The sequence below is a fragment of the Neoarius graeffei genome, chromosome 20 (genome assembly GCF_027579695.1).
Source record: "Neoarius graeffei isolate fNeoGra1 chromosome 20, fNeoGra1.pri, whole genome shotgun sequence".
Classification (NCBI taxonomy): Eukaryota; Metazoa; Chordata; class Actinopteri; order Siluriformes; family Ariidae; genus Neoarius; species Neoarius graeffei.
In genome coordinates, this window is record NC_083588.1 from 28,839,153 (window position 1) to 28,858,712 (window position 19,560).

General features: G+C 41.6%; 1 protein-coding gene across 8 annotated transcripts in view; it reads right to left on the reverse strand.

The window, feature by feature from the left end:
• usp36 (ubiquitin specific peptidase 36) overlaps positions 1-19,096 on the reverse strand; it is a 188,759-nt gene extending 169,663 nt beyond the window's left edge. For 7 of the 8 annotated variants that reach the window (XR_009650846.1, XM_060901465.1, XM_060901468.1 and 4 more), the window contains exon 1: positions 18,987-19,096. The gene's annotated coding sequence lies outside the window, so the exon portion shown is untranslated. Of the gene's footprint in view, positions 1-3,979; positions 4,128-18,986 lie in introns of those variants that run through there. The other variant, XM_060901463.1, reaches the window with a different exon arrangement.
• Between the last annotated feature and the right edge of the window lie 464 nt (positions 19,097-19,560).

Below are 19,560 nucleotides of genomic sequence, written 5' to 3' on the forward strand. Positions count from 1 at the left end.
GAATCTCCCTCGATCTGGGGCTCCACGCAAGATCTCACCCCGTGGGGTCAAAATCACAAGAACGGTGACGGGGGGACCTAGTGAATGACCTGCAGAGAGCTGGGACCACAGTAACAAAGGCTACCATCAGTAACACACTATGCCGCCAGGGACTCAAATCCTGCAGTGCCAGACGTGTCCCCCTGCTTAAGCCAGTACATGTCCAGGCCCGTCTGACGTTTGCTAGAGAGCATTTGGATGACCCAGAAGAGGATTGGGAGAAATGTCATATGGTCAGATGAAACCAAAATAGAACTTTTTGGTAAAAACTCAACTTGTGTTTGGAGGAGAAAGAATGCCGAGTTGCATCCAAAGAACACCATACCTACTGTGAAGCATGGGGGTGGAAACATCATGCTTTGGGGCTGTTTTTCTGCAAAGGGACCAGGACGACTGATCCATGTAAAGGAAAGAATGAATGGGGCCCTGTATCGTGAGATTTTGCATGAAAACCTCCTTCCATCAGCAAGGGCATTGAAGATGAAACGTGGCTGGGTCTTTCAGCATGACAATGATCCCAAACACACTGCCCGGGCAACGAAGGAGTGGCTTCGTAAGAAGCATTTCAAGGTCCTGGAGTGGCCTAGCCAGTCTCCAGATCTCAAACCCATAGAAAATCTTTGGAGGGAGTTGAAAGTCCGTGTTGCTTAGCGACAGCCCCAAAACATCACTGCTCTACAGGAGATTTGCAGGGAGGAACGGGCCAAAATACCAGCAACAGTGTGTGAAAACCTTGTGAAGACTTACAGAAAACATTTGACCTCTGTCATTGCCAACAAAGGGTATATAACAAAAGTATTGAGATGAACTTTTGTTATTGACCAAATACTTATTTTCCACCATAACTTGCAAATAAATTCTTTAAAAATCAGACAGACAGAATGTGATTTTCTGGATTTTTTTTTCTCATTTTGTCTCTCATAGTTGAGGTATACCTATGATGAAAATTACAGGACTCTCATCTTTTTAAGTGGGAGAACTTGCACAATTGGTGACTGACAATACTTTTTTGCCCCACTGTATCTAATACAAGATTTCCAACAGATATGTCAGTATAAAGTAAACAATAATATTCTAATGTAGCCTTCCTATGGAGAAGGAAAGAAAGGAGCCTCATATGCCCCTTTTCCACCAAAGCAGTTCCAGGGCTGGTTCAGGGTCAGTGCTTAGTTTGGAACCAGGTTTTCTGTTTCCACTGACAAAGAACTGGCTCTGGGGCCAGAAAAACCGGTTCCAGGCTAGCACCAACTCTCTGCTGGGCCAGAGGAAAGAACCGCTTATGTCAGCCGGAGGGGGGGGGGGGGGGGGGGGGAGTTGTTAAGACCAACAACAATAACAAGACCGCGAAAGATCGCCATTTTTAAGCGACGAGAAGCAGCAGCTGTACAAACGAAGTCATCCATTATTGTTGTTGCCGCTGCTGCTTCTTCCGTGTTGTTTTTGCTTCGATGTTCGCGCCAAGGTTTATGTAAACGTAGCGCCGTAACTGACGCATACAGCAACATAATGACGTGGCTCCGCTTAGCACCGCGAGCTATGGAAAAGCAAACTGGTTCTCAGCTGGCTCGCAAGTTGAACGAGTTGTGAACCAGCACCGGCTCCGAACCAGCCCTGGAACTGATTTGGTGGAAAAGGGGTAATAGATCTCCTGACTAATCAGCAGTTTTCAGAGGTTGGAACTAAAGTAGTGAAGGAATCACATGGCATGGTATTGCAGTGAAAATCCAGAATCTTTTATTTAACACATTTTCAAACAACTTCAAAGCTATAGGGTAATTTTTAGAACTTCTGTAAACCAGCTACACTCAATGTTATCAGATTTTTTGGTTTGTTTTAGAAAACTTTACCTTCCTTCATTTACAACATATTTAAACAAACAAGAGGTATTTAAACAAAGTAGCCAGCAACCCTAAAGTAAAGTTACTTGTCAATGGTTGTATTGCACTGAGGAAGTCCCAAATATCTTACCCTCAACAAATAAATAATAGCAATCATACTTAGCAAAATGTGCAACGTACAGCAAAAATATTATTGCTTCAAGCCCAGGTACATCACCCAGCATTCAAGTATAACTTGTAATTGCTATGAACATGAAAAACTGCAACTGCATTAATAATGCCATTACACAATACCTAGGTGCACACAGGTAGATAAAGATTGATTCAAGTATTGAAAAATAACCAGTGCAACTTGGCTTGCAGTATTACCAGTATAGAAACAGTATTCACACATGAACAAGGCACTAAGTAGGCTAAATCTCAGACATCACAAATTTTTGGCAAGGAAAACCAGACGGTCAACAGTATCTGGTTTGAATGCTGCCCTGTGGCACGTGACAATGTTCCCACCAGTGCTGAAAGCTCTCTCCGATGGGGAACTGGTAGCAGGGGTGCACAGATATTGTTGGGCTAGGTTGGCAACTTGGGGGGAAATTCACTTGGCAGCGTTTCCACCACTCCAAAGGGTCTGCATCACTGTCAACCTCTGTAGTGTTGAGGTACATTCTCAGCTCCATTCTGATGCTTTCCTCATCTGACAGCCTAATACTGCTGGAGCCCATGCTGGGCTTTTTAAAAAAGCTGGACAAAGTTTGTTTTTTTTTCTTTTTTCCTCAGGAGGAGGGACAGGCTCTGCTGCTGCACCAGTTGCCATGCCAGTGCTGTCTTCATCTTGTAGAGACTTAATTTCGTCAACTGCTCTGGATATAATCTGTTCCACCTTTTCGTTCTTTATGTATGTTGTTCTGAATCGAGGATCAAGAAGAGACGTGATATCTAGGAGGTCATCAAAGATGGGTGTGGCAGCGGGGGCGTGGTCAAGCGTCGGTCTGTGACCGGAGGGTGGAGTCAGGGAAGGTAAGTGGCAGAATCACTGCACCTGATGTTGGTTAATCTGTGTTTGTGTGTCTTCCCCAATGACCGCACCCTATATGAGGAGAGAGAGAGAGAGAGAGAGAGAGAGAGAGCGCAGAGGAAGGAAGCTCTCTCCCCGAACCAGACGGCACATGTATGTGTGTGTGTGTGCGCGCTGATAAGAGCAATAAAAGAGTTTGTGGAACTTAATTCTGGCCTGCCGTCTTTCTGTGCTCCACCCACACAAACTGCTACAGTGGTGCCGAAACCCGGGAATCAAGCACAGGAAAAAGAACAGCCCCATGGAGTCCTCCCCCTTCGCAGACCTGGTCTACGCCCTCGCCATGGCCCAGCAGAGCCAGCACCAGGTACCAGTCACCGTCCGAAAGGGACAGGAGCACCGGTTCGAGGCCCTGGTGCTGGCGCAGCAAGAAGACCGACAGGCATTTCGGAACCACTGTAGCAGTTCGTGTGGGTGGAGCACAGAAAGACGGCAGGCCAGAATCAAGTTCCACAAACTCTTATTGCTTTTTTCAGATGCAATATTTACTCTCTTCCAGGCACACACACACACACAGTCTGGTTCGGGGAGAGAGCTTCCTTCCTCTGCTCTCTCTCTCCTCATATAGAGCGCGATCACTGGGGAAGACACACAAACACAGATTAACCAACATCAGGTGCAGCGATTCTGCCACTTACCTTCCCTGAATCCACCCTCCGGTCACAGACCGACGCTTGACCACACCCCCGCTGCCACAATGGGTTCTGAATATTTCTCATTCAAGTAGGTTAGAACGTTTTTCTTTACATCGTCGGTCAGTTGCATCTCATTCTCCTCTGCAACAAGAATGCTTGTGTTGAAGAGATGGAGCACAGGCTTGAGGTAGGAGACACTGACATAGTGCTCTCCTGACAAGGCATCTGTGAACTCCTGGAGTGGGCTCAACACCTTGTTCAAAGACTCCAGCACATCAACATCCTGCCAGCTGAGCACCAAGTGCCTACATTTTCTGTCTTCTTTTAGAACCTGACTAACGGCCCTCTCCTGTTCAAGCATTCTCTCTATCATCTTTTGTCACGACCCCCACCTGGTAGGTGTCTCAGCTGTGAGCATATGCTTTGGCAGGCCCATTTCATCCTGAAGTATCCCCAGGTCCCTCAGTTTCTTCCAGGAGCAGGAGAACTTGGACACAATTTGTTTGCAGACACCTACTGCTCGATGTATGCAATCATACCAGGCTGTCATACCAGTCTCTGCAAAAACATCAAACAATTCTATTAATCATTTTTATAAATTCTATAAATCCAAATAATGATTGCAATAGATCAATTTATGGATAGTCTTAAAGGATCTCATTTATACACTCAAATACAAATAATTTCCACAAACCCACTTAAAGTAAATTAAATATCACATTACGTAATACATAAATGGAAACATTGACTAATAAGAGATGATTAAAAACAATGACAGGTATTTATACTGTTGTTATTAATAGTCTGTTTTACCATTACTTAAAGTATTTAATTTAAGTAACTATGACACACCTATAGCTGTGTGAAGCCTGTGTCCAAAGCACTGCAGCCTTGTCCAATTGTTAATCTTCACAGCCTTCTTGATGTTAGCCCCACTGTCCGTTATGATGGCCACTTGCCTGTGCTCTGCAAGCCCCCAGGCATCAAGTGCCTCCCACAAGCCTGCAGCAAGCAATTCACCTGTGTGGTAGTCTGGGAAGTAACTTGTTTGCAGGCAGTAACACTTCAGTTGCCAGTCTTCGTTTATATACTAATGAATTGTCAAGCTCAGATAGGGTTCCATTGTGCGACTTGACCACAAATCAGCAGTCGTTGAATAGTGGGGGACTGTAGCCACCTCTCTGTGTTCATTGTACAATTTGGGGATTGCCATTTCATTAAAATATTTCCAACTTGGAACGTCATATCTCAAATCAAGCATCTTAATCATGCCCCTGAATCCGACCATCTCAACTGTGCTGATGGGCACCATGTCTTTGGCTATATGAATGGTTATAGACTTTGTAATTTTGATCCATCGCTTGCTTTTTCTGTCATATGGAGTGCCTTTAGCAAACGCTTCAAAAAGCAATGTCCGACTCGCCTGTCCTTCAGCTTTGTCGGTTTTTCTTGATGGTGTGGAAGATGCCGATTTTAGTTTCATGCATTCTTGGTACTCCAACGCATGTTTGCAGCTTAGGTGGTGCAGCAAATTGCTCGCGTTACCACCTCCGGCAACAACTTTAGCTCGACAGCATTTGCAGTAAATGTCTTAGTCCACGTCCGACCTTTTAAATCCGAAGCACCTCCAGACACGGCTCCTTTTTTCAGCAAAAGTTCTTCAGGGTCAGCATCTTCTACTTCAATGTCTGGTACAACTTCTGGTTCAGAACTTCCACTGTCCATTTTCACCACACACTGTTCCATGCGTGTTTAGTGGTGCAGCAATGAAAAAACATCCCCTGTGAAACAATTTACCGGACTTGCGTTCCGGACATGTTTAGGCTATTTAAACCGGTATATGAAAAATTCATAACGGGGGGGGGTTCGGTTCGAACTGGTATACCGCCCAGCACTAGAGTTAGGTGCCTCGCTCAAGGGCACCTCAGCCCAAGGCTGTCCCATATCAACCTAACCGCATGTCTTTGGACTGTGGGGGAAACCGAAGCACCCGGAGGAAACCCATGCAGACACGGGGAGAACACGCAAACTCCACACAGAAAGGCCCCCACCAGCCTCGAACCCAGAACCTTCTTGCTGTGAGGCGACCATGCTAACCACTTACACCACTGTGCCACCCATTGTCTTGATAAATGTGGGTACTTTCTTTGTGAATGAGTCTAAAAAAAAAAGTCACGTCTGCTTGAAGATACAAAGTTTATGTTGAAAAATTGCCATTTTTCAAACAAAATACATCCTGGATATATGAGTGACATTAATCTAACGTACCATGCACTTTTTCTTAATTTTTATGAACATTCGTACTTCCATTTGCTGCTCTTTTCTTTAGTCTGTATAAAGAGTTCTGATTTCTTGTTAAAGCTATTTGTACAGTCAGTCAATCACACAACAGCTCTTTCCCATTTAAAAACGGGGCCTAAATTTGACTTGCATATTTAACATTTCCAAGTGACTGAATTTGCTTTACTAATAAATAAAAATACCACCTGCGGGCTGTTAGATTGAAGCTCTTGAATAAGTACATGGAATTTACTGCACTTAGCTTTTTGATGTTGTATCTAGTATAATAATGCCATTTTTTTCCCCATATGCTGGCTTTCTGACTATAAAACAGCTGATCAGATCAATTTTGTATGTAGGTTTTGTTGTCCTATAAACAAACAAGACATCCATTCAAACGTGACCGCAACCTTCAGTAATCAGAAAATGGTAAAGAGCAAACTGAACATTGCTATGGTTAAAGGCAACCTACAGATATCAAATAACACTGTTGTCTCGGTTTTATAATGTGAAGAAGAATCTTTTAGTGAGCCTTGAACGAGACAAGATGCTTTTAAGAGGCAAAAAAGATACCTACAAAGTTCTTGAAATTTGTGTTGTTTAATCATAACCATTAATAAACACTAATTTCCGTGTATATCTCTCCTGCGCTTCTTTCTGACTAAGATTGTCCAAGTAATCCGGTAGTAGAGCTTTTTTTTTTTTAGCCGTAGTTTTCTTTGGACAACAGCAACAGACACCGGACATCTCTGCTTGGCTTCAGTATGTGAACTGCCAATCACTGGGTCCCACGTGCGTTTACGAGTTTTATGTCACGATTTACAAGCAATGGGAGACACCCTTTGTCAGCTGTCCACCAATCACAGGCTCCCGTGCCACAATGGCGGTATGTTGTTAATTATTTAGAAAATAAAATGGGTATCATTATGAATGATGAATTAAATGCAACTTAAAAAGAAAAAAAAAAAAAAAAGACGGATGGACATTTATATCATGGTTTTCCCCAAAGCGTTTGTGTATCGGGCCTGATACGCTTGCTCTGCCTGCCGATACGCTTAGTCACTTTAGTTAAAATCCAATACGCTGAGATTTATACCGATACGTTAAATTTCCTACCCACAAGTAACTAGATACATAGGAGAGCAAACAACAGATCCATTTACATATTGACATATTGTGTTAAACAAGCGGTCTTTTTTCCCCAATGTTTGTGTTGATTCTGTCAAAGGAATATGTCCACGTGGAATGATGTAAACAAACTGATCTGTTGGCCATGTCAAAATCATGTGTTCAAGCCGTCCAATAAAAATATCGAAAGAAAACATCAGACATCCCAGAATTTTCCGATTCATTATAAGCGATCTCATTGGCTGCCGATGTTGTCCCCCATCAAGACGGGCAAAGCAGACTGGTTTTAATCACAAGTTTGACCTAGTCTATTATCATTATGGCTTCGATCAAAGATTGGTTGACTAAACATCAACAAACCCACGTGAGTGATGGCACACAAAACCAGACAACTGTCATGACGTCGTCATCAATTTTGATCACAGTGACTGGCTCAAAAAGCACTCACTGGACAATAAGAGGGTTGCCCAACATTGGGCCAAGCAAAAGCCAAGGAGAATTAATCTGCTTTAAAAGAGTAGAAAACTTAATTCATTAGTTTGGGTTTTCAGAAAGATTACGTATTTATAAACACGAAGTGAAGTTGTCCAAATGTGTCAAATATAGCAATTTCAAATAATCATTTTTGGCAGTGTGATGTCACTGGGATCCATTTAACAAAAGGCAGCTCCGGATTATTCTTTTGTTAAAGGGTCACAGTGACATCACATTGCCAGATATGCTTATCATTATTATTCGAAATTATGCTACATTTGACATTTTATAAAACGCATTCATGAAGAGAATTTAAGTACATAATCTTTCTGCAAACTTAAATGTATGAATTAAGTTATTTTCCTTTAAATATATGTTTTAAGCTTAATCTAGTCCATTTAATAAAGTGCCAAAATTTAAACTTTATAATATGTAGTTGCCTTACTTTTCTTTTCAGTCTTAGTTATGCATATATTATGGTAATTGCATCAGAAACATTCTAAACCATTACAGTTATAGTAATACAGCAACTTTATTTTAAGGTCGCAGTTCTTAGGTTCAGATACCTTTGTGATCAACAGGTCATGATGATCGATTCTCTTCACTGGATTGCATACAAGATGGCGCAAACCACTGTTCATATTTTCATGCACATTTTTGTTACAACACTACTTGATCATAGATAAGGGTTGTTTTACAATCAGGGTACAAAGTTTGTGTCACAGGGGTCCAAAATTCAAATTGATTCAAACTGGTTCTTGTACCAGTTTTTAAGTGAAGGACAAGTTAAAGCACAGATAAGCATGTGTAATAGTTTGTATTATAACAAGATTAAGTGTAGCTTTAAGCAGGGCTGGGAGAAACAAATGAAGTGATTCTCGGAGAGGACATTTTTTTTTTGACAATTCAGAATCCACTACTTCCATAGTGCTTTTAAATATAAGGCTGTAAGCTTTGTGTTAGTTGTCTAATATTTATGTCCTAATATCTTGACCACATTTTAGGATGAAAATAATCATTTTAGATATGTTATTTTATATTGAAAAATTAGCTGTCTCGGAGAGGACATTTTGACACAATTACATACCAATTTGATCAAAATAGTCTGAAAACTTACTGGCATTCAACATTAAAACTTAACTATGTTTCCAATGATATGGAACCAAATATTTGTTTTATGGTGTAAAGAATGATTTAAGTGCATCCCTTTTGGAGCTACCTGTGGTAAAAAAAAAAAAGCACTTTTTCTAAATGACACGAGTAATTTTTCTAAATATGACATATTGCCATACATTCACCAAAAATAATGTTATCACCAAATTTTTTTTTTTGCATGGTAAATAGAGCTATCACAGGGCTACAATAAACAACCAAGTTTATTTAGTCAAGCCTTTTGATATTGAAGATAATAAGTGTTAAATGTTATTTTTAGCTTGCGTACCCTGATTGTAAAACAACCCATAATTAATGTATCCCCGTAGATTTTCAATCCATCATATACCTAAGTAATCTATAACAAAAACAGTTTAACTTGCATGTTGAACTTTAAGGTGAAATTTCAAAATGTGTATACATTAATACTATTTAGGTCAGAAATCACTGAAACAAATGGTAAAATCTATCCTATAATCATGTATCTAAAACCTCTCAGAGACCTTGAAAATGCACCCGAGAGCATCTGTTTTCAAAAAATTTTCCGGGGGCCATGCCCCCCGAACCCCCCTAGTTTCACTTCACTCCTTCGGCGCTTGCTTTCGTGACGTTGGTGCTCAATTGTCTGTGTATTATCATGCCAGGATTTAGGGCTTTAATTTTTTTTCTGGGGAAACACACACACACACACACACACACACACACACACACACACACACGTGTACTAGTAAAGCTTGGTTCAGAGGGGTCCACATAACGTAATTATGCCAACTGGCTAAGGGCGACAAGGGTCAAGGGCATTGTATGCCAGCAGTGTGGTTGAAGCAGGCAGGTGTCAATCTTGGAACTTTTATATTACAATTGGAGTTAATAATAAACGATATCACTGAATAACATTCCTCATCTCTAACCAGTATATAACATTTTTTTTAAAATTGCTTTTGATGGTTTCATATATTTCATAACGAGGTACAAAATTCCTTAAAACGACTGGAATGACTGTGCAGATTTATTATGTAGCATTAGCTACATGTTGGAATACATCTTTTTCCCCCCCGAAGAGTCCCAACACAGAAGAACAGTTTATATTTTGGAAAAAAACACTACACACACACCTTTGTGTAAAGACCCCCCGACATCAGCTTTTGGGAACAGAATGTTGCAAAAGTCAAAGCACTGACTTTCAAATGGCTCTGACCTAAACTGTGGGCTACATGGTATCCCCACCCCTCCATATCTCATCAACCCCAAGGACATCTTGGGGTTGATGAGACATGGAGGGGTGGGGATACCATCTAGCTATCTGCATTCTATCATTTATACAGTGATGCTTATTATTGTTAAAACAATATCTGAAGTGTTTTGTAAAATAAAATACCTTGCTCTAGACCAGTGGTCCCCAATTATTTTTCCCCAAGGGCCAAATTATGTAAAGCAAAGTGAGGCCGAGGGCCAACAAATCCACCCCCCCAAAAAAAATAGCATACAGCGGGTTCAAAAAAGAGACAAGGTAAACAAACTAATTGCACCTCTCAAAGAGCATTAGTCCGTTTTCCCTTATAGCTCCGGGATGAATGATGCTATCGTGAAGGTTGGCAAATGTCAGGAAGAGGTGATGGCAATTTGTTTGTACTTTATACATAGTTATGGCACTAGAGAAAACAACCTGCATTGTCTTGTTAGGTTATCTGAATAGGGTTTTACTGATACAAATTTGAATAAACCTTTGTTCATTCCTAAAACTAATAATTTTATTACATATTAGTAATGTCGAGTAAATAGTTAAAATCTCACAGTACGCCTAATTTTTCTTTTTTTTTTTTAACATGGAAAGGGACAAGACCTCTGATAATTGTTTGAAGTGGAAATGTCCGATTAAATTAAGGGTGCATCTACTAAATACAGTGGTGCTTGAAAGTTTGTGAACCCTTTAGAATTTTCTATATTTCTGCATAAATATGACCTAAAACATCAGATTTTCACACAAGTCCTAAAAGTAGATAAAGAGAACCTAGTTAAACAAATGAGACAAAAATATTATACTTGGTCATTTATTTATTGAGGAAAATGATCCAATATTACACACCTGTGAGTGGCAAAAGTATGTGAACCTTTTGCTTTCAGTATCTGGTGTGACCCCCTTGTGCAGCAATAACTGCAACTAAACGTTTCCGGTAACTGTCGATCAGTCCTGCACACTGGCTTGGAGGAATTTTAGCCCATTCCTCCATACAGAACAGCTTCAACTCTGGGATGTTGGTGGGTTTCCTCACATGAACTGCTCGCTTCAAGTCCTTCCACAACATTTCGATTGGATTAAGATCAAGACTTTGACTTGGCCATTCCAAAACAATAACTTTTTATTCTTCTTTAACCATTCTTTGGTAGAACGACTTGTGCTTAGGGTCGTTGTCTTGCTGCATGACCCACCTTCTCTTGAGATTCAGTTCATGGACAGATGTCCTGACATTTTCCTTTAGAATTCACTGGTATAATTCAGAATTCATTGTTCCATCAATGATGGCAAGCCGTCCTGGTCCAGATGCAGCAAAACGGGCCCAAACCATGATGCTGCTACCACCACCATGTTTCACAGATGGGATAAGGTTCTTATGCTGGAATGCAGTGTTTTTCCTTTCTCCAAACATAACGCTTCTCATTTAAACCAAAAAGTTCTATTTTGGTCTCATCCGTCCACAAAACATTTTTCCAATAGCCTTCTGGCTTGTCCATGTGATCTTTAGCAAACTACAGACAAGGAACAATGTTCTTTTTGGAGAGCAGTGGCTTTCTCCTTGCAACCCTGCCATGCACACCATTGTTGTTCACTGTTTTCTTGATGGTGGACTCTTAACATTAGCCAGTATGAGAGAGGCCTTCAGTTGCTTAGAAGTTACCCTGAGGTCCTGTGTGACCTTGAAGGCTACATCAGGGGGCAGAGCCTTTTCTTACATAGCCCCACTGTTATGGAACAGCCTTCCAAGTAATGTTCGGGAATCAGACACAGTCTCAGCATTTAAGTCTAGGCTGAAAACATATCTGTTTAGTCAAGCCTTTTGTTAATGGTGTTTATGAGGTAAAGGAGTAGATCTGGAGGGTCCTCAGACATAGAGTGTTTTGGTAAACTGGGATGTATGGATGCTGTCAGTCCCCACTCGCTTGCTCACTCGAGTTTGTTGACGGTGTAGTGGCTGGCTGCTTTATGTCCCGGGGCTCCCTCATGTCTGTGTTACCTTCTGGCTCTCTCCTTTTAGTTATGCTGTCATAGTTAGTTGCCGGAGTCCCTGCTTGTACTCGGTGCAATATGTATACTGTTCCTACTGATTCAGGTGACATTGGGCATACCTAACCACCTGTGTTTTCTTTCTCGCCCCCCCACCCCAAATCTGTCCCTCTGAGTTACATGGAGTCAACAGGAAATCTTTTGGTGGAGACGGTGGGGACCTCGACTGGCTATCGTAGCCTGCAGGGAATCGGCCGTCAGACATTCTGTCGCATGTCCCAGACCCGGTGAAATGTAACTGAATTGTCTTGGCCAGCCCTAAGGGTCCCATCTGCATCTCATCATTGCTGAGGAGTGTGCTCCCATCACCCAATCAAGCATCCAGCCAGAGCAGGTCATGATATATTTTTTACCATATTAACATGCCATTGTGTGTTATGCCTGATGTAAAGACTCTCGTCTCTGCGAGCCTACCACACAGATTTAATACTTGTCATTTTTAGGGCATACCTAACAACGTGTTTTCTTTCTCTCCCCCCCCCCCCCATCTGTCCCTCTGAGTTACATGTTGATCCTGGGATTGAGATGCTGGCCTCTTCTGCCCCTCAGACCTGCTTGATCCATCCTGGTGCCCTGTGTCTGGTCGGAGTTTTATCGCCCCACTCCTGTGAAGGACGGCCCCATGAGGACAGTTGAGGGTTATACCTGTTAAAACTGTTAATATTATAGTCAGGCTGTCTGTTGTTGCCCAAATGAGGATGGGTTCCCTTTTGAGTCTGGTTCCTCTCGAGGTTTCTTCCTCATGTCGTCTGAGGGAGTTTTTCCTTGCCACCGTCGCCACAGGCTTGCTCATTGGGGATAGATTAGGGATAAAATTAGCTCATGTTTTAAGTCGCTCAAATTCTGTAAAGCTGCTTTGCGACAATGTTTGTTAAAAGCGCTGTACAAATAAACTTGATTTGATTTGACCTCGCCCACTATTACACGCCTTGCTCTTGGAGTGATCTTTGTTGGTCGGCCACTCCTGGGGAGGGTAAGAATGGTCTTGAATTTCCTCCATTTGTACACATTCTGTCTGACTGTGGATTGGTGGAGTCCAAACTCTTTAGAGATGGTTTTGTAACCTTTTCCAGCCTGATGAGCATAAACAACGCTTTTTCTGAGATCCTCAGAAATCTCCTTTGTTCGTGCCATGATACACTTCCACAAACATGTGTTGTGAAGATCAGACTTTGATAGATCCCTGTTCTTTAAATAAAACAGGGTGCCCACTCACACCTGACTTGTCATCCCATTGATTGAAAACACCTGACACTAATTTCACCTTCAAAGTAACCGCTAATCCTAGAGGTTGACATGGTTTTGCCACTCACAGATATGTAATATTGGATCATTTTTCTCAATAAATAAATGACCAAGTATAATATTTGTCTCATTTGTTTAACTGGTTTTTTTTTCCAGCTACTTTTTGGACTTGTGTGAAAATCTGATTATGATTTAGGTCAATGGTCCCCAATTATTTTTCCCCCAAGGGCCAAATTATGTAAAGCAAGTGAGGCCGAGGGCCAACAAATCCACTCCCCACCCCCCCAAAAAAAAGTATACAGCGGGTTCAAAAAATAACAGTATTTATTATTACTCTTAATAGCAAAATATTGTACAAATTTGGATAATGCAACTTCCTCCCACTTTAAACATCATCAGCTGCCACACATGAAAGTGCCAAGGGTGAGCAGAGGCAAACTGTGGACAATTAAACCAGAGAGAGCAAGAGAGATAGAGTGCAAAAAAACTAAAAACAAATGTGTTCAAACTGCTCTCCACACAACAGTATCAGCCACTGAAAAGAGAGAGAAGGGAGGGGGCGGTCAAATGAGACAAGATATCAATATTTCTATGTGAGCTGTGTGTGAATTGATTCACTCACCAATCAGTGGGAGAAATGACAGTCACTGGACAAGGCCATCTTCCTGAAGTCAGGTGTGTATCCAGTTGTAGCAATCTTCAAAACACTGGCCAAGGTATGTACCCGAAACTTTGTTTCTTGCTTGGTTTTTTAGACAGTTCATTGCAGAAAAAGGAGGATATACACACACACACACACACGGAGGGGAATATTGTTAGAAGGAGCATGGCAACTGATCTGGTGTTTTTGAATCGATCTTGGTCAACAATGATCCAAAATGCAGTCAACCCTGTTTCCTTGTGTTGTGCTTTAAGCACATCAGATGTTTTCATTTACAAGACCTCCATCTGAAGCATTGGTTCATCTACAGAAGGCAGCAGCTTTTTGGCTCCACTGGCCATCAGGTGACACAGAACGATTGTCTCAGAAAGAGAAGAATGTCACGTGACAGTTTATGGCAGTTTTCAAATCGTTACTTGAAGTTTTCTGCCAAATTGGTCACAAAATGCGTCATTGCTGGATTCTCCTGCATATCGTTCTTCTCACAGTGCTGCCCCAAACAAGGAAAGTGCAACTTTCTCCCGTGAATGTCTCTCCAAAAGGCTCAGCTTTGCCTGGAATGTTTCAAAAGCCTTGTATGTGTCTGCAACAGTGTGATTCTTGCCTTGTAATTGAAGGTTAAGGTGATTCAGATGAGACATGTCACTCAAAAAAAAAAAAAGCCATCGCCTTCTTGTCACTTAAAAACACCTGGAATTCGTGTGCTTTTTGGCTCTTCAGGCTGGAGAGAAAGGACACAAGCTCATTGTGCAGGTCACACACCCACTCCAACACACAGCCTTTGCTAAGCCAGTGAACATCGTTATGTAGCAGAAGGTCTGTGTGTTCCGCTGACATTTCCTCCAACAATGCTCTGAAAATGCGGTGTTGCAGTCTTGAATTCTCCCAAACGAAATTTACCAGTCTTGTCACCGAATCCATGATCTTTCATTTCCTTGTCAAGTTTAGCGCACAGCACTGATTGGTGAATAATACAATGAAATGTCAAAAGCCCTGGGTTAATTGAGGAAAGCCTGCTCACCAAGCCCTTGCGATGACCCACCATAGATGGGGCTCCATCGGTAACGACAGCGACGACTTTGTTCACATCCAAGCCAGTCTTCACAAAGAACTGTGTCAGCTCATCAAATAGGATCTCCCCAGTTGTGCGCCCAGGCAGAGGTAGCAAACAAAGTAGCTCTTCCTGAAATGTATTTCCATCAAAAAAATCTGACAAACACAGACAGCTGTTCCATATCAGTTCGGTCACAAGAAGAGTCTATTGCCAGTGACATGGCCTCTGTTTTAATCAGATCAGTGTTTAGTCTGGATGAACAATCTTTGGCTAAAACTTCCACTCTTCTTGTTGTGGTGTTGGCCAACAATGGCACCTGCTTTAGTAGCTCCACAATATTTTGCTTGTTTTTCTCGTCGTGACATAAAACCTCTTCAACCATATCAACTGCACACTGTTTTACCAATACAATGAGAATGAGCATCAGTGAAGGGTTTCTTTGCTCTCCCAAGACTCCAGGAAACACGTAAAGAGGCTGTGCTAGCCCCTTGTTGTGCTGTGGTAGATTTCTCCATGATAAAACAGAGCGCCTGAATGAGGAATGCATGTTGGCCATTTTTTGTCTGCGGTTATCTGAGTTTTCAGGATAATTTGAATTAAAACTAGCAGCAAGCATAGTAGTGAAGTGCCTCTTGATATTGTCAGCCTTGCAGACGGCTACAGTCTGCATGCATATCAGGCATGTTGGCTTAGCATTTGGATGCTCAGGTAAAATAAAACAAAACTGATCCATCCAGTCGGGTTTAAAGGAACAGTCCACCGTACTTCCATAATGAAATATGCTCTTATCTGAATTGAGACGAGCTGCTCCGTACCGCTCAGAGCTTTGCGCGACCTCCCAGTCAGTCAGACGTAGTCAGACGCGCTGTCACTCCTGTTAGCAATGTAGCTAGGCTCAGTATGGCCAATGGTATTTTTTGGGGCTGTAGTTAGATGCGACCAAACTCTTCCGCGTTTTTCCTGTTTACATAGGTTTATATGACCAGTGACATGAAACAAGTTCAGTTACACAAATTGAAACGTAGCGATTTTCTATGCTATGGAAAGTCCGCACTATAATGACAGGCGTACTAACACCTTCCGCGCGCTTCGGCAGCGCATTGATACGGAGCTCAGATATCAATGCGCTGTCGAAGCGCGCAGAAGGTGTTAGTACGCCTGTCATTATAGTGCGGACTTTCCATAGCATAGAAAATCGCTACGTTTCAATTTGTGTAACTGAACTTGTTTCATATCACTGGTCATATAAACCTATGTAAACAGGAAAAACGCGGAAGAGTTTGGTCACATCTAACTACAGCCCCCAAAAATATCATTGGCCATACTGAGCCTAGCTACATTGCTAACAGGAGTGACAGTGCGTCTGACTGACTGGGAGGTCGCGCGAAGCTCGGAGAGGTACGGAGCAGCTCGTCTCAATTCAGATAAGAGCATATTTCATTATGGAAGTACGGTGGACTGTTCCTTTAAACTGACGATTTTCGCTATCAACTTTTACTTTTTTTTTGTACTTGCCATGGTCTGTTGTCACGACTGTCATAAGCTTAGATAAGATTTCACTCACTCTTGATGACTAGCGGAGATGTCTCCCACTTAAGTGGGGAGATCGCTAATCATGCATGGCCATAGATGGCGCCGTTTACCTTTGTTCAGATATGACGTGGCGGGCCAAAAATTTGCCGTGCCCGGGCCAGATCTGGCCCATGGGCCGCCATTTGGGGACCACTGCTCTAGACTTTCAAACAATATTGTAAGATTTTATTTTAATTTTATCTAATAGTGGATGGAACAATAATTACAAATGCTAACAGAATCAGCACATTCCAGTTGTAGCTGTAGTCACATAGTAACTATAATTATTCTTGTAATAATTTCAATACACAGTTAAATGTCCAGTTCCCTTTTCATTAATTCTCGATTCATAAGTCACACAGGTTGATCAGTGTGTAACGGACAGTGACAATTTTATCCACAAGTTTTTTCCTGCCTTAGTCCATTTATTTCCATTTCACATATATGCAGCTGTTGTAAAGTTCAGTGCGTTTTGTGTAGAACTCTCCTGAACTGTAGGTTCATTTCTACACTCTGGTTTCACAGTGACATTTTGCACAGGACTGTGTTCCTTTGAGAACAGAAACAAAGCTCCAGCATTATTATTATACTCATTCAAAAGTCTCCACAGCTTAATATACCCAAAATTATTAATTCCTCTGCTACTAGAACTTTTCTTTCTGAATGTGTCTGCATATATTGGTGTTATGGTTTTGTGGATTTATGATAATTATGCTGCGTCACCTATTTAAAAAAACAAAAACAACAAAAGAAACCCAACTGCATTCTGTCCTTTCCAAAATAAATGAAAGCTCTGGGCAAGTGGAACTGTTTTTCAAGCAAGTATGTTTTGCCCATTGGGCAACCAAGTCTGGGAGATTTTTTTCAAGGACTGAGGTGTCCTTTTTCACTGCATTCTTTTTTCCCCCCCTTTACTGAAAATAACAGTAACAAAATATAAACGCAGTTATTAATACACACAAACAACAAACCAAGAGCCGGGGGAGTTTTCAAAAAGACATTAAATAATGAGCACAAATGAAAAATTTTAGCAGCCTTCTTGTTTTTAGTCAGAGATGATTTTTATATACTGTTCAGTTTCCGTTTCAAAAGGCAATAAATGAAGGTTTTGAAGGACTAAACTTGGCTTTATGGTACTTAAATGATCAAGTTTTCATTGCATTCTGCATTGCTGCAACGCTTCCTGTACAAACTAATGACACGCCCGCTGATGTCACAGTTCACGCTGGGAACCAACTTTAAGTTCTGAACCGAAATGCTCTAAACGGTTCAAAATTTGGTGTGAACAGAATGGAACCCGTTCCTTGTTGATGGAAAAGGGTTAATACACAAAGACAATCACAATGATGGCCATTTTCAGTGTTGGAATGAAATTAGCACGTGCCTCAGTTCCACTTGACATCAAATGTCCACTCATTTATATGGCCAAACTTCAACATATTTTAAATATACTTCTAATCTTATATAACTTTTGTTTAAATTCAGAATTAATCAAAATGATTTAATCCACACGGGTTTAAAATCTTACGTTTGTTACATTTTCACGACAGTCACTGGAGTTGTTCTTTAAAGAGCACGTGCTCACAAACCGAGGCCTTGTGCCAAACAGCGAGGAGAAATTACAGTACACAAGAGCGTTGTGAAGATTACAACACCAAGAATAGACTCGAAACAGCATGTTAGAAAGTCCTCGGAAACGAATATTTGTCAGCCGTTGTGTAGCTGGATGTAGAGCCTGTAAACACGGAGACCCCCAGAGACCTGGGAGTATTATATCCTGGTCAGAGGTTCGGATTTCAGTTCGGGTCAACAAACAAGCGCCTCGAATGACAGAAAAAGTCCAGTAACTTTATGGAAGGTGTTCGATAATTTAACACGTGTTTAGGTCTTCTGACATCTCTCACGCGCGCGCACACACAAAGCAGCATAAGGCGGTAAATAAAACTGTAGTTGTGGTGAGCTTTTTATTCAAGGCTCGAGCAAAACATTAACAAATATTCATAGAAATGCTCGAACCCTTCAGATTAGAAATAAGTATCTTAAAATGGAAATAAAATTCATGAAGACACGGAGCTAAAAACACGACTAGTTTGCAGTATCGCTAGCTAACACGTAATGCCACGCGCTAAGCTAACTAGCTAGCACAAGATGCATGAATAAAGCTCTTCACCATCACCTCAGTCTACCTCGCTAACGTTAACATTAGCTACAGGACGCGCTGACCAACGGCACTGCATAAATAAATATCGGCGAACCAGAAAGACCTGTAGCTGCAGGCCTGATTTTCTTCAGTACACGGTTATTTACAGCACCGACACAAGGTGACACTGTAGAAGTTCACTGCTGCTAAGTGAACACGCTTCTTCCTCTTAGTCCCTGCTCCTGGGCCCGTGACTGTTATAACGCGCTGCGCCTCACTCTACTGCTACTTGCAGCAGCACTACCATCATCATCACCACCACCACCCTGGATTCTACATTAATTTACACAGAATCACATCAACGCCGTCCACATGACTTTAACACGCACGAAACAATACAACACACATACCCGTCAGTGAACTCTCAGGAGTCTTTAATCTACTTCTCTACTGAAGAGTCTCGGTTACCGTGAAGTCCTTCATTTCGCTCCATTCTCTTTCTCCCGTGCTGCATTATCGGAAGGCGTGGCTACAAATAATGGACAGGATCCTAAACCAATCGGCTGCCAGCACAGAACTGACGACACGTTTCATTCACGTCACAAACATCCAATCAAGAGCGAAGAAAGACGTGCTCTCTGCCAACCGCTTTATTAATCATGTTTTGTTGTTTACTATGGCTGAGCTGCCATGTTTTAGCCTGTGAAGCTGTTTTTGCAGTCATAGTATAAAAGAGGTTAAACTCACTCATACACGCTTATATTTAGAGAAGAGTATTATTTAGAATTATTTAGGGCTATTTAGCTGAGGAGGAACCTTTGGACGGCTTTTAGGAGTTCTGTGTAGAACCCTACACCTAGTATAAGCTAACAAACCTTAAATATGCAATAGAGCTTTCAAGAACCCGCTTCTTTTCAAAATAGAAGTGTATTGGAGCTTAGGGAAATGGATAGTTATGGAAGCCTGTTTGAGAATGTTTCTCAT